The following is a 15,795-nucleotide window of genomic DNA, read 5'->3' as shown; positions in this document are numbered from 1 at the left end:
CACATTATCATCACTGTCCCCGTTGGGGCTCACAATCTAGATTCCCTATCTGTATGTCTTTGGAATGTGGGAGGAAACCGGAGTTTTCGGAGGAAACCCACGCAAACACGGGGAGAACATACAAACTCCTTGCAGATAATAGTAGTGCAAATATGTTAATCATAAGGATGAATCATAGATCTTAGAGAATCGTTTCATCTGATTTGTTAATTTGCCAGCTGATAGAATATAATGGAAGAACCGCTTGCTATTACTCCTGAAATTCACTAATATTGTGAAAACTGATCCTCCCACTGCACCCTAAACACTTTGCTTGTCTCTTATCTCAGACTTTATTTGCTTAGGTTTCCCATTTAGGGCATTATCTTCTTATCAAAGACCTGAAACCAGCAGCACCATCTGGTGGTGAAGGAATGGAACAACGCTCACTGTACTTTGAGAACAGTCCATTCCAATTATCTACTTTTTAGACTTTAGAATATTTGAACTCAGAAAAACTTTAATATATTTAATTTAAAAACATCACATAGTAATATAACGCTACACAATAACAGATGGTTTATTTCCTCATTGTAATCTACATACAGTTGTGCCGACATCTCTCTTTGAGGGATGTAAAATCCGTCTCAGATTTTGCTGCGATTCTACGAGAAAATCTATCATAAATCAGCAACAAAATCCATATGAGTTACATCAAATTTTTGCTGCGGATTCAGTGTGGATTTCAACCTGCTGGTTGAAAGCGGGTGAAACCTTGAGCAAAAATCCCCCAGTAAATTACCTGCGGTGGAGTCAGAATCCACACGAAATGGGAAGTTCTGCTCCAGATTCCGCGCTGATTTTTTTTTTTAAGATAGAAAATCAAACGATATATCCATGAAGTGAATATGTGCTATCTGTAAATTCACACATATATATCCTGTTTGGAGAACAACCTATGCTGAGGCGGACTACGAGCATTTGTGTTTTACTGAGATGCCCACTAATTTCACAATGGCCAGATGCCAAAAATATCAAATCATGGATAGATCACACTTGGTTTTCTACTTTATATTACACAGCATCTACTATATAATTGTCTAAGGGTCACTTCCGTCTTTCTGTCTGTCTTTCTGTCACGGATATTATTGGTCGCGGCCTCTGTCTGTCATGGAAATCCAAGTCGCTGATTGGTCGCGGCAAAACAGCCACGACCAATCAGCAACGGGCACAGTCCGGAAGAAAATGGCCGCTCCTTCCTCCCCGCAGTCACTGTCCGGCACCCGCATACTCCCCTCCAGTCACCGCTCACACAGGGTTAATGCCGGCGGTAACGGACCGCGTTATGCCGCGGGTAACGTACTCTGTAACCGCTGCTATTAACCTTGTGTGTCCCCAACTGCCTATGCGGCATCAATAGTAAAAAACTGTAATGTTAAAAATAATAGTAATAAAAAACCTGCTATACTCACCCTCCGTAGTCCGCAGAGCCGGCGATGCATTGCGAAATTACCCAAAAGACTTAGCGGTCTCGCGAGACCTCTAAGTCATCTGGGTAATTTCGCAATGCATCCTGGGAACGGAAGATGGCGACAGCCGCGCGCGTATCGCCGGAGCTTCGGTGGATCCCAGGGGGTGAGTATATAACTATTTTTTATTTTAATTATTTTTTTAACAGGGATATGGTGCCCACACTGCTGTATACTACGTGGGCTGTGTTATATACCGCGTGGCTGCTATATACTACATAGGCAGTGTTATATACTTTGTGGGCTGTGTGATATACTCCATGGGCTGTGCTATATATTACGTGGCCACTGTTATATACTGCGTGGGCAGTGTTATATACTACGTCGCCTGTGTTATATACTGCGTGGGCAGTGTCATCTACTACGTGACTGCTATATACTGCGTGGACTGTGCTATATATTATTTGGCCACTGTTATATACTGCGTGGCCTGTGTTATATACTACGTCACCTGTGTTATATACCGTGTGGCTGCTATATACTACATAGGCAGTGTTATATACTGAGTGGGCAGTGCAATATATTACGTGGCCACTGTTATATACTGCGTGGGCAGTGTTATATACTACGTGACTGCTATATACTGCGTGGGCTGTGCTATATATTATGTGGCCACTGTTATATACTGCATGGCCTGTGTTATATACTACGTCACCTGTGTTATATACTGCGTGGCTGCTATATACTGCGTGGCTGCTATATACTGCGTGGGCTGTGTTATATACTGCGTGGCCACTGTTATATATTGCGTGGCCTGTAATAACGCATCGGGTATTATACAATATGTATGTATATAGCAGCCACATAGTATATAGCACAGGCCACGTAGTATTTGTCTGCTATATACTACATGGCTCCTATATACTACGTGGCCTGTGCTATATACTATGTGGCTTCTCTATACATACATAAATACATATTCTAGAATACCCGATGCGATAGAATCGGGCCACCATCTAGTTGTTTTAATAAAAGACTCTCCCAGGAAAAATAAGCAAATCAGAGGTTTTCCTGCTGGAATCTGTGGGAGTACCAAGTAGCAAGTTTTTAATTCCTCTACAGCGCCACTACAGGAGAAATAGGGAATTACACGGTGACAACTGGAATACAAGGTGTGTTGGGTCTTCCATAAGACAAGAGATACTTCTTTATAGCTTATTTTTAATGGCAGATTTCTGCGCTGATTGACGATATAACAAGACGGTGGTTTTCGACAAGGTTTGCTTGGTGTCACTGCTACACAGCAGTGCATTATGATCCCGAGGGTACTGTGACTACAACAAGCAAATCGAAGAAATCCGTCAAGATTGGACTTCTTCAGACTTGCTGGTCGACCCATTCTCTTGTAGTTGGCTGCGCGACAGGTGTTGAGGCCAAAGTGGCGGTGTAGCTTATTATTAAGCTTATTAAGCTTATTATTATGATCATTCGGTCAGCACATATTATTTGCGGCACATCTTTTTACATGGGGAAATTACTTTTATACCAACATAAAAGATGTGATCGGTTGATGAAAGAGCGATCGATAATTTGTGGCCTGATCACTGTGATCGACCAATGATCACTAATGAGGGCCTTTTAGCAAATAACAGGATCCCTAAAAGTGCAGAGGTGTTAAGGAAAGTTTGGGGTTTCTTAACGGCCTTGGGCTCGATCTCGGGCCATGACGACTTGATGGATGAGCAATGATGGATGATCGATCTTGTGCTAGCCTAGATAGGTCCACCAGGGTCTTCTTCATTGTTATCTTGATTATATGAAGTTTCTTGTCCCCTTCGCCTTGTTACTTATATTCTTCCAACCATGATGGAAAGTTACATCCTTTTCTAAATTTGATATGATCTTGAATTCGTTCAAATAAAAACTCCATGCCAATGCAATTTGCGAAGAAAACATCCATAAACATAACTGAGCCATCATCGGGAACATCGATCTAACGTGAATAAAAGAAAATAATAATCTTACTAATCGTGGAATTGCTTTAATCTTCATCTGACAATCCGGAAACTCTGATACCCCATCACAGACTGGCAAAATAATCTTGAATTTCGCAAAAATCAGAAGACTGATAGATCCAAAGACGAGACCGCTGCAATAAAAGTAACAGCGGAATGGTTCAGACCACCATTTTATTTTTGAATCTTTACGAGTAGATTTAATTTTCTTTTCTATGACTGCGAAGTACCAGCAAGTCCCTATAAGTGTGAAGAGGCTGACATGCAAGGTATGCTATGGGTGGGGGGAGGAAGAGTGCTATGCCTTTTGTGGGGGAGGGAGAGATGAGCCCGAAGCTGGAGGTGGTGGGATGCAAGATACAATAAGACCTTTTGCAAGGGAAATTGACAGACATTTGAGTGGAGAATGCAAGATACCATCAAAGTGGAGGGCGAACAAAGAAAATGCCCAAGAATGGGGAACAGCCATAGGCAAGTCATATGGACCAATGTCTCGTTTGCAAAACAAGACTGAAATGAGGGAGCCTTGGATTTACTCCGCAGGGTGGATCCATTGTGTTGACCAATGAAGGTCACCAAAACAAGGAAATTAATAAAGGTACCGTCACACTTAAGGTACCGTCACACTAGACGATATCGCTAGCGATCCGTGACGTTGCAGCGTCCTGGCTAGCGATATCGTCCAGTGTGACAGGCAGCAGCGATCAGGCCCCTGCTGTGATGTCGCTGGTCGGGGAAGAAAGTCCAGAACTTTATTTGGTCGCTGGACTCCCCACAGACATCGCTGAATCGGCGTGTGTGACACCGATTCAGCGATGTCTTCACTGGTAACCAGGGTAAACATCGGGTTACTAAGCGCAGGGCCGCGCTTAGTAACCCGATGTTTACCCTGGTTACCATCCTAAAAGTAAAAAAAAAACAAACACTACATACTTACCTACAGCCGTCTGTCCTCCAGCGCTGTGCTCTGCACTCCTCCTGCTCTGGCTGTGAGCGTCGGTCAGCCGGAAAGCAGAGCAGTGACGTCACCGCTCTGCGTTCCGGCCGCTGTGCTCACACAGCCAGTACAGGAGGAGTGCAGATCCGGATTGTTGTTGGTATCGCTGCAGCGTCGCTAAGTGTGACGGTACCTTTACCTTTAGAAAAACTGAAATATCCCATGGTCATAAGTATTTAAACCCTTTGCTCAGTATTGAGTAGAAGCACCTTTTGAGCTAGTACAGCCATGAGTCTTCTTGGGAATGATGCAACAAGTTTTTCACACCTGGATTTGGGGATCCTCGGCCATTCTTCCTTGTACATCCTCTCCAGTTCCCTCAGGTTGGATGGTGAACGTTGGTGGACGCCATTTTCAGGTCTCTCCAGAGATGCTCAGTTGGGTTTAGGTCAGGGCTCTGGCTGGGCCAGTTAAGAACGGTCACAGAGTTGTTCTGAAGCCACTCCTTTGTTATTTTAGCTGTGTGCTTAGGGTCATTGTCTTGTTGGAAGGTGAACCTTCGGCCAAGTCTGAGGTCCAGAGCACACTGGAAGAGATTTTCATCCAGGATATCTCTGTACTAAAGGTACCGTCAAATTTAGCGACGCTGCAGCAATACCGACAACGATCCGGATCGCTGCAGTGTCGCTGTTTGGTCGCTGGAGAGCTGTCACACAGACCGCTCTCCAGCGACCAACGATGCCGGTAACCAGGGTAAACATCGGGTAACTAAGCGCAGGGCCGCGCTTAGTAACCCGATGTTTACCCTGGTTACCTTCCTAAAAGTAAAAAAAACAAACACTACATACTTACCTACAGCCGTCTGTCCTCCAGCGCTGTGCTCTGCACTCCTCCTGTACTGGCTGTGTGAGCACAGCGGCCGGAAAGCAGAGCGGTGACGTCACTGCTCTGCTTTCCGGCTGACCGACACTCACAGTCAGTGCAGGAGGAGTGCAGAGCACAGCGCTGGAGGACAGACGGCTGTAGGTAAGTATGTAGTGTTTGTTTTTTTTTACTTTTAGGATGGTAACCAGGGTAAACATCGGGTTACTAAGCGCGGCCCTGCGCTTAGTTACCCGATGTTTACCCTGGTTACCAGTGAAGACATCGCTGAATCGGTGTCACACACGCCGATTCAGCGATGTCTGCGGGGAGTCCAGCGACCAAATAAAGTTCTGGCCTTTCTTCCCCGACCAGCGACATCACAGCAGGGGCCTGATCGCTGCTGCCTGTCACACTGGACGATATCGCTAGGGAGGACGCTGCAACGTCACGGATCGCTAGTGATATCGTCTAGTGTGACGGTACCTTAAGAGGTCATATTGTTGGTGTTATCACCCATGTTCACAGATATCATAATGTGTAGGTCGTAGGAACTTGTGGGGTGTTCTGATGGTGGATTGTCCCCTGGAAGCATTACCTATAGAGACCAGAAGGCACCACACTGATAGTTTATAGTAGGGGCCGATAGGGCGCTATAGAGGGTCTGACACAGCTTAGCTTTAACACGTGGCCAAATAGTCTAAACATTAAAATTACTAAAGTTTCTGTGACTAACTTAGGTAAGGGCTACACATCGGGCGACACTCGGTGCCATACCGCGACAATACAATTAATGATCTTTTAAGGTGTCGTTTTGTGGCCTCCTGGGACGCAGAGTCGCCAATGTTTCTATATGTGTTGGATTTTTTGAGTCACGTCCGACTGAATATAAACTTTAATCCAAGTCACATGCGACCGCGACTCGTGTGCGACTTGGTCATTTTCTTTTTCCTACAGCAAAATCGCAGCTCGAAAATAGTCAAGTTGCAGACAAGATACATTGGTATTTTTGATGGCGTGACACAAGCCCTGGCGTTACTGTAGCAGTCGGGCAGATGGTGCGTGCACGGCGTAATATGGGAGAGATATAGAGAAAATGGGGATTATTATTATTATTACTAATTATCAGTTTTTGTTAGAAAAATAAAGAACTCAGAACCACAAGACACTACTAAAAAGTTTTTTTATCTTGACGCCAATTAAAAAAATGAACTGCCTGTAAATATCACGAGCTACAGCAGAGCGGTTTTCTATGTAAGGAGCACCAGGGCCATTTGACCAGAACTGTATATTTGTAAAATTACCTGTACTCACTAGTGCTGGCGAGAATTGGTCTGTAGGGCCTGATCCAGATGCCAGTTCCATGATCTTCAAAGGTTGTTCGCGCCCCCTGAGACCACTTTCTACCTCTCGACATCCTGGTGTGATATCACAAGCCGCAATGTAGCCATTGCGCCAAATGGGTGACTGAAAGAAGAGAAACTGATGCTGGGAGATAGGGATCGAGTCCGATGGTCGCAGATCACTTGTCTGCACACGTCTAGATCTCCAAGGCGGCAACTGGCAAAGTCATGATTGTGCTTTACAATTAGCCCCATGTGTAACCAGAACCCTTGTGCTTAGGAAGGAGACATGTTTCTACTAGTGATGAGAGAACATGCTGGGATAAGGTGTTATCTGAGCATGCTCAGGTACTTACCGAGTGTCTCCGACGCGCTCGAATAATATGTTTGAGTCCTCACGACTGCATGTCTCGCTGCTAACAAACGGGCAATCCCTGTATGTTCTGTGGCTGTCTAACAGCCGCGAGGACTCAAACATATTATATGAGCCCACCGAAGACACTCTGTTAGCACCCAAGCATGCTCAGATAACACCTTATCCCAGCATGTTCGCTCATCACTAGTTTCTACCTGTTCTGCAGTGAGCTGTAACCATAAGCTGAGTGACTATATTTTCAGAAAAAAATAGGTAGAAAATCCAGGTGATTTAGGTTACAGGTGGCCTGACGGCAGCACTTTTGGCTATTCCTGAAAATGCATCCAGAGATACTTTACTACATTCCTGTTTCTTCTGCATAGACACGTTAGCCTGCTGTGTCACGTCCTGGTGCCTCTTCAGGAATAATCAGCAGTGCTACCTGCTACTGTCCGCCCTCCTCCTCTTCCTCCTCCTCCTCCTCCTCTATGGGTTTGCACAGAGGCTGATTGGGCCATCAGTTTCTACAGCATTATTTAAAATCCCCTTTGTACTTACATGTGGCTGCTCCTCTGGCTTTCCCTCTGACCTTCGTCCCTGCCTCCTCTCCTCTAGACTGTGAGCTGTGGCTGAAGTCCTACACTCTACTCTCATGGACGGTTGGGGCAGTAGAACTCCAAAAACATAAAGTGGATTTGGATGTTCACCAAGGTCCCAAACACTTGTATAGATTCCCTATTGCCACGTGTAGGATTTATGCTTTCCCTCCCTTATGCAATCACATATTTTAATTTTCATACATAAGATAATTTAATAAGATATAATAAAGCGTTTGGGGCCAATTAATTCTTGTGATTGTGCTTTTTTTCTGTCTTATTTTTTGGTGTTTTTCGTCTGTTTTTCACTTGCACCTTATTTTTTCTAAAATTAGCTTTTATTAAAGTCCATTTAATGTGCTCATTTTTGTATGTTCAGCATTGTCAGCAGGGGGTTGGCACTTCCCAATATTTTAGGTTGCTTTATCAATTGCAACCTTTTTTTTAAAAGTTGTAACGTTTTCCTCCAATGGACTCCACTTCCCACCCCTTACCTCACCCCCTACTCCTGCTTTTTTTGGTGCAGTTTTGCACCACTTTACAAAATATGTGAGTTTTTGCGCTACCGCTATTGCACAAATGCTTAATGACACAGACGAAGACTGTTTCTTGCTTTTAGTGAAAATTCATGAACCGCGTGCGCTGTTTTGATGAATTTGGTGAAAAAAAAGGGAAAGCGGGTACCACAAGACAAAAAAAGTGACTTGAACGGAATCTGTCAGCAGGTTTTTACTATTTAATCTGAGGGCAGTATAATATAGTGACGGAGAGCCTGATTCCAGTGATGCGTCACTTATTAGGCTGTGTGCTGTTGTTTCAATCCGATAAGTGTATTATCAACAGGAGATTATTACTACAGGACTAGGTCTCACAGGCAGGCAAGTCAGGCTAATCTATGTAACCCCGCCCCCATCACTGATTGGCAGGTTGCTTACAATGTACAGTGTATACAGGAAGCAGCCAATCAGGGGTGTGGGCGGGGTTATACACAGCTGATAAGCCTTAGCTCTGCTACATGTACAACAGATAAAACAGGGATTCTATCAAAACTACAGCAAACAGCCCAGTAAGTGATACATTGCTAGAATCAGGGTCTTTTTACCATACTCGAGGCTGAGTACACACGGCTCATGTGAATGTAACCTATGATATCAGATTCAGGGAGAGACCTATTCCACATGCTGAGAAATAATGCAAGTCTCTGTTTCTGCGTCACGGCTTCTGTTTATTATAGACGTCACAATCTGACAGATCTGTGCTGTGATGGACAGCAGCGTTACCCGATGGACAGCAGCGTTACCCGATGGACAGCAGCGTTACCCGATGGACCGCTCTGACTTATAATGCGGTCACTCAGGAGCTGTCACAGGTGCCTATCATTCTGGATAAATAGTGCTGCATGCAGAGCTGCAGTCTATGGCAGCACTATAAGCAGAGCCTATGGCTTATTCCTGCTCCCCTATATGCACACTATAGAGAGACCCAATCCCGCCCCCGTAATGTAGGTTTACATGTCTTACTATTGGGTTTCAGGGCTCAAAGGTAAGTTCTGGGCTGGAGGCATTCACTTGCTTAAACTGAAGCCATCATCATCAGTTTTTTGTGTTTACATTTATTTATTTTGTCATTTCTGGCAATGTTTTTTTTTTACCATATCACAATTTATATTATAGGGTAAATAAAAAATAGATTTTTTTTTTTAAATGTACATTCTGAATACTGGGGCTATTTTAGACTGTAACTTCCTGTTGTTTCAGGAAATCTAGCTATACATTAGCCACAATGGTCAGACTCCGGGCCCAGCTTTTGTAGTGAAGCGTCTAATGAGTCTGTGCTAAAGTCATTGTGAAGGGAGAAGGAGCAGCCTGGTCATCACCTGCTGTGATCGGTGGATCCTGTGTTATCAGATGTGTCATTATAATCCCGCCTCTGATGATAACGAGCCTGCTGAAAATTCTTCCTTCAAATGAAAGGAAGTTGGTGTCTAAAGAAAAGCCCCAGTGGCCAGTGTGAAAATTGCAGGATTACAATAGTTTTTTTTATATAAACTACATAATGCAAAAAATACTTTGCCAAAAATGTTTAATAAATAAAAATAACACAAAAACCTGATTTTTTTAACAATAAGTCATTTTCTGATTATCTATTCTCTTTAAATCCAAGAATAAGATGCACATAATGTTAGTAGGGCACGTTCCAATGCAAATGCCAATGTTTGAAGTGTAAACTGAGGCTATAATAGTGCATCATTATACACTGCAAGCTGAAGAAAATAGACTGCTCAAACTACATAACAATAACCCTACAGGAGGTAGAATACTAAAGGTGCAAGGTGTCCCATGAGATAGGTGTCATTGTTTCCTTAGATTGGATTGTGTGTGTGTTCCTTAAAGGTTATCTGTCTCCAGGATTTTGCCACCTATCTACTGTATGTGCAGCATATTGTAGGGACAAAGACCCTGATTCCAGCGATGTGTCACTTACTGGGCTGTTTTATGTAGTTTTGATAAAATCATGGTTTTATCAGCAGGAGATTATCACTAGAGGACTAGTAAACCTGCTGCCAGGAAGCCTCCATCTTCTTGAGCTCTGTAAAACCCTGCCCCCATCAGATTGGCACCTTTCTGCCTATGAACAGTGTACACAGAGCTGCCAATCAGTGGTGTGGGCAGGGTTATACAGAGCTCAGCATTTAGAGAACTGCTAGATCTGCAGCAGAGAAAACAATACTTTTATCAAAACTGCAGCAAGCGGACCAGTAAGTGATACATTGCTGGAATCAGGGTTTCTGCCCCTATATCACGCTACTCTCAGATGGGGTTGGAAAAATCTGGTGAGAAAAGGTAAATTTAGGGCAATGTCTCATAGATATCAAACACCAAAGGGCAGGAATGCGACATCTGCCATTAGGGAACCTTATCAGGGGCATGTAATAAAAGCCAAAGAAGGAAAATGGTGCAGTAGATAAGAACGGCAGTGTCGCCCCAACGAAGGGGCAGAGCAGAAGAGAAAGAGCTGGCCTGCCGACGTGAGGTCAAACCAATCAGGAGAATCGCAGCCTGAGCCGGTGTAACAGGCCAAATTAACCCCGTCCAGATTAAACTCGGGCATAGTTTGGGCCAGAATACATCCTGGGTAGTCTGGACTCGGACATACTATGGCCTGTTACACAGGACAGATGTCACAGGGCAGGACAGGCAGGGAGTTAGCAACTGCCTGCCGGTAACTTCTTAGCTCCAAGGGGAAAAACAAACAACAAAGTCCTGGATCCCCTTTAAGGTTTGGTTGATTGTTTAGTGGATGTGGGGCCTCCTGACTGTTCCCATCAGCTATATCGATAAGTGGAATGGGGCATGTTGGATTTTAATATTAGTAATTTCTTATTGGTTTAATCTCCTCTGTGCATTGATAGAAACCTGCACGATCGGCCGCACCTCCCCAATGTTGACCGATGGGGAGTAACACTGGGGCACAAATAATTCTCTAGCTATAGATTCAGTGTGTGATTGTCACCTTGTAATGATGCACAGACACATGGAGTCATCGTTCTACCGTAAATGACAGGATCTAAAGGGGTCGCCCACCATTAATACACCCCATTCTTAAATTAAACAGTGCCCCATGGAAAATAAAACCTGCGTATGCCCAACTCCTAGATCAGCACCATTCAGCGATGCCGGGCTGTGACTTCAGGTGCTTGTGTGACATTGTTAGATCACGTCAGCGCTGTAGTCCATTGCTGGCAGCATGGCGGAACAATGTCACAGGAGCGAGCAAAGACTCATTCCTGCATGATATGATGGGACATACTGTATTCCCGCATGATATGACGGGACATACTGTATTCCCGCATGATATGATGGGACATACTGTATTCCCGCATGATATGATGGGACATACTGTATTCCCGCATGATATGATGGGGCATACTGTATTCCCGCATGATATGATGGGACATACTGTATTCCTGCATGATATGATGGGGCATACTGTATTCCCGCATGATATGATGGGACATACTGTATTCCTGCATGATATGATGGGGCATACTGTATTCCCGCATGATATGATGGGACATACTGTATTCCCGCATATGATGGGACATACTGTATTCCCGCATGATATGATGGGACATACTGTATTCCCGCATGATATGATGGGACATACTGTATTCCCGCATGATATGATGGGACATACTGTATTCCTGCATGATATGATGGGACATACTGTATTCCTGCATGATATGATGGGGCATACTGTATTCCCGCATGATGTGATGGGGCATACTGTATTCCCGCATGATATGATGGGGCATACTGTATTCCCGCATGATATGATGGGACATACTGTATTCCCGCATGATATGATGGGACATACTGTATTCCTGCATGATATGATGGGACATACTGTATTCCCGCATGATATGATGGGACATACTGTATTCCTGCATGATATGATGGGGCATACTGTATTCCCGCATGATGTGATGGGGCATACTGTATTCCCGCATGATATGATGGGGCATACTGTATTCCCGCATGATATGATGGGGCATACTGTATTCCCGCATGATATGATGGGACATACTGTATTCCCGCATGATATGATGGGACATACTGTATTCCCGCATGATATGATGGGGCATACTGTATTCCCGCATGATATGATGGGACATACTGTATTCCCGCATGATATGATGGGGCATACTGTATTCCCGCATGATATGATGGGACATACTGTATTCCCGCATGATATGATGGGGCATACTGTATTCCCGCATGATATGATGGGGCATACTGTATTCCCGCATGATATGATGGGGCATACTGTATTCCCGCATGATATGACGGGACATACTGTATTCCCGCATGATATGATGGGACATACTGTATTCCCGCATGATATGACGGGACATACTGTATTCCCGCATGATATGATGGGACATACTGTATTCCCGCATGATATGACGGGACATACTGTATTCCTGCATGATATGATGGGACATACTGTATTCCCGCATGATATGATGGGACATACTGTATTCCCGCATATGATGGGGCATACTGTATTCCCACATGATATGATGGGACATACTGTATTCCCGCATGATATGATGGGACATACTGTATTCCCGCATGATATGATGGGACATACTGTATTCCCACATGATATGATGGGACATACTGTATTCCCGCATGATATGATGGGACATACTGTATTCCCGCATGATATGATGGGACATACTGTATTCCCGCATATGATGGGGCATACTGTATTCCCACATGATATGATGGGACATACTGTATTCCCGCATGATGTGATGGGACATACTGTATTCCCGCATGATATGATGGGACATACTGTATTCCCGCATGATATGATGGGACATACTGTATTCCCGCATGATATGATGGGACATACTGTATTCCCGCATGATATGACGGGACATACTGTATTCCCGCATGATATGACGGGACATACTGTATTCCTGCATGATATGATGGGACATACTGTATTCCCGCATGATATGATGGGGCATACTGTATTCCCGCATGATCACTAGTAAATATAAATATCAGCTCTTTATTATATGTTTAGAAAAATACATTAAACAATAACAATACATATACATATATAGAAGTGTCAAGACTAATATATAAATAGTGACAACAGAGATGGAAATCCAGAACACTCTGCTATCAATGGACTATCTAGTATAGCAACAAAGACATCCAATCTGAGAACTCCCATAGATACCCTCACTAAAAAAGTCCCAAGTCAGAATAGAATACTATCAATAATAAAAGCGCTACAGCGGACCATAACTACACATACATAAACAATGGGCATAGACCTCTAAGTAGTATAGTATACACCCAGAGTATAGCGGGTAATCAATAAAGAGGCTCTACCCCCCCAGAGGCTATATCCCATCTCCCTTATAAATAACTATGATGTGTCCATACCTGCAGCCATAGTGAGGGTAAATACGCGGCTCCCAGATGACCCCGACGCGCGTTTCGCTGTCCTGCATACATATCATGTATTCCCGCATGATATGATGGGACATACTGTATTCCCGCATGATATGATGGGACATACTGTATTCCCGCATGATATGACGGGACATACTGTATTCCCGCATGATATGATGGGGCATACTGTATTCCCGCATGATGTGATGGGGCATACTGTATTCCCGCATGATGTGATGGGACATACTGTATTCCCGCATGATATGATGGGACATACTGTATTCCCGCATGATATGATGGGACATACTGTATTCCTGCATGATATGATGGGACATACTGTATTCCCGCATGATATGATGGGACATACTGTATTCCTGCATGATATGATGGGGCATACTGTATTCCCGCATGATGTGATGGGACATACTGTATTCCCGCATGATGTGATGGGACATACTGTATTCCCGCATGATATGATGGGACATACTGTATTCCCGCATGATATGATGGGACATACTGTATTCCTGCATGATATGATGGGACATACTGTATTCCTGTATGATATGATGGGACATACTGTATTCCTGTATGATATGACGGGACACTTAAGGTATATGATTTATAGTTTATCAGACAGAGGAGAGAAGATCTTTGTAAACATGCAACATCCACATACAGTGTAGAAAACATAAAAAATAAAACATTTTGGTTTCAGTCTAAGGCCGGCGTCACACTAGGCGTAAGTAAATAATGCAAAATGAGATTCTGGTTTGGCTATTATCCTAAGTCATGTGACAAGGCTCGTTAAAGAGTCGACATTGACTGTTAGGACTGCTGCTTCCAATAGGTGGCACTAGAGTTCTAGTCCTCTTCCTCTCTGAAGAGACAATTTACTAATTTTTCCGAAAGCTGATGCACAGCAGCTGCAGAACTACTTCTGATAACATTTTATTACCATTGCGTTCTTGCGTTCATCTGACAATTTCTTTGTTCTCAATGATGCGTCACAATCGCAGACAGATCTGCAAAAAATAAATATAGTTCATTCAGTAATCAGTAGTGGAAAGGATAATATAAAGGTATATGTATCATAAAAACAGAAGAAAATTAGATGTTTACTTGGTTAACAAAAACAATCTCCCTCTACCTGCGAAAATGTGAAAGTATTTAACCCCTTCATCCTGAAGCCTGTTTTCACCTTCATGACCAGGCCAAATTTTACAATTCTGAACATTGTCACTTTATGTGGTTATAACTTTGGAACACTTCAACGTATCCCACTGATTCAGAGAATGTTTTCTCATGACATATTGTACTTCAAGATAGTGGTAACAATTTATTTGATATGACTTGCATTTATTTGTGAAAATCTTGGAAATTTGGTGAAAATGTGGAAAATTTTTGCAATTTTCAAACTTTTAATTTATAAGTCATTAAATCAGAGATTGGTATCACACAAAATAGTTAATAAATAACATTTCCCACATGTCTACTTTACATCAGCACAATTTTTGAAAAATAATTTATTTTTTGTTAGGAAGTTATAAGGGTTAAAAGTTGACCAACGATTTCTCATTTTTCCAACAAAATGTAGGGACCACATCTCATTTGAAGTTATTTTGAGGGGTCCATATGATAGAAAATACCCAAAAGTGACTCCATTCTAAAAACTGCACCCCTCAAGGTGCTCAAAACCACATTCAAAAAGTTTATTAACCCTTCAGGTGCTTCACGGGAATTAATGGAATGTGGAAGGAAAAAATTAACATTTAACTTTTTTTCACAAAAATTTTAATTTAGATCCCAATTTTTTTTATTTTTGCAAGTGTAACAGGAAAAAATGGACCCCACACTTTGTTGTGCAATTTCTCCTGTGTATGCCGATACCCCATATGGGGGAAACCACTGTTTGGGCACACGGCAGGGAACGGAAGGGAAGGAGCGTCATTTGAATTTTTGAATGTGAAATTTACTGGAATAATTAGCAGATGCCATGTCACGTTTTGGGAGCCCCTGATGTGACTAAGGAGTGGAAACACCCCTGCAAGTGATACCATTTTGGAAACTAGACACCTCAGGAAACTTATTTAGATGTATGGTGAGCACCATGAAAGCCCAGGTGCTTCACAGAAGATTATAACATTGAGCCGTGAAAATTAAAAAAAATCAAATTTTTCAAACAAACATGTTTTTAACCTCTAATTTTGCATTTTCACAAGGGTAACAGGAGAAGTTGCACCATTGAGTTTGTTGTGAAATTTCTCC

General features: G+C 43.1%; 1 protein-coding gene across 2 annotated transcripts in view; it reads right to left on the bottom strand.

Annotated features, from left to right (window-relative positions):
- The window catches only part of LOC138651819 (putative oxidoreductase YteT), a 242,781-nt gene that overhangs the window by 207,786 nt on the left and 19,200 nt on the right, over positions 1–15,795 (bottom strand). For both annotated transcript variants that reach the window (XM_069742341.1, XM_069742340.1), the window contains exon 2: positions 14,486–14,552. The gene's annotated coding sequence lies outside the window, so the exon portion shown is untranslated. The remainder of the gene's footprint in view (positions 1–14,485; positions 14,553–15,795) is intronic.

This window comes from Ranitomeya imitator, chromosome 10 (genome assembly GCF_032444005.1).
Source record: "Ranitomeya imitator isolate aRanImi1 chromosome 10, aRanImi1.pri, whole genome shotgun sequence".
Lineage (NCBI taxonomy): Eukaryota > Metazoa > Chordata > Amphibia > Anura > Dendrobatidae > Ranitomeya > Ranitomeya imitator.
This window is presented reverse-complemented; position numbering and strand designations above follow the sequence as displayed.